Raw genomic sequence first — 1,095 nt, forward strand, 5'->3', positions numbered from 1 at the left:
GAAAACTGTGAGCAATTGATACAAAAGGTATATTGTAAATTTGCATAACATTGCCTTACACTAACAATGTCAATTATTTCCTGAAAGTGGAAACCCCCTTAAAATTATCTCAAGTTTAAAGGGAAAATTCAGTTAAAAGTGAAGACATCATTCTGAAACCTGAAGCGGTCTTAGACATCATATAACACAAACTGAACACCTTGAGCTGTATTCTCCTTTTGCTGATACAATAATTGTTGCAAGTTAGCCACTGTCTGTTTTATGGGGGATAGTCTGCAGTGATTTGTATGCCTTGTTCCAAGATACCACCAAGAATCTGGTGTGAGATACATTTATAGTGTTACAAATTCTTTATAGCTGGAAACACCCTAATAACATTATCAGTCTCCCATTTGATATTGGAGGTAGCCAGGTTCTACAGCTACAAGCAAAGCCAAATTATCACCTATCCCCCACTGTGCTTGAAAGTTGGTATGAAATGTTTGTGCTGATATTATAATTTCTATTATAATAACAAATATGTATATAGATCCCTCAAATCATGAAGCTCATTATAGATTTTTGGGTATATAGGCCAACAAAATATGTAGTGTTTGATTTACCTGAAATAGGGTTCTGTACATTATGGCCAAATATCTCCACATCATGAAGTTAATGCTGTCAGGATGCTGTATCAGAACTGTATGTATATGCACCCTGAATATGCTACCCCTGGGCTGTATGCACTCTGGATGCTGTGTCTTATATCTGATTTGGGATATACTGAAGACGTACCTGAGCGCTGTACAGGGGGAAACAATCAGGATCCTACTTCTCACCTCGCCATAGGTTTATAGGATATACACAGGCTAGCACCTATCACACTGTATAGATAAATCAAGCATCATGGTATATATATCATACTGGCAAGCCTCATAAATTCTGAAGAAATCAAGATTTGGAGCTGGTTGAAGCTTAGAACAAGTAAGAGTCTTATTAGCAGTAAAGGAGCAACAAAGAGACAAGCAGATGGGAGTAAGAGACACCCACTAATAGAGGGGGAGTGACATCCACATATAGACATAGATTTGGGAGTGAGATCCACACTCAGGCAGG

The sequence above is a fragment of the Engystomops pustulosus genome, chromosome 6 (genome assembly GCF_040894005.1).
Source record: "Engystomops pustulosus chromosome 6, aEngPut4.maternal, whole genome shotgun sequence".
In the NCBI taxonomy this organism is placed as follows: domain Eukaryota; kingdom Metazoa; phylum Chordata; class Amphibia; order Anura; family Leptodactylidae; genus Engystomops; species Engystomops pustulosus.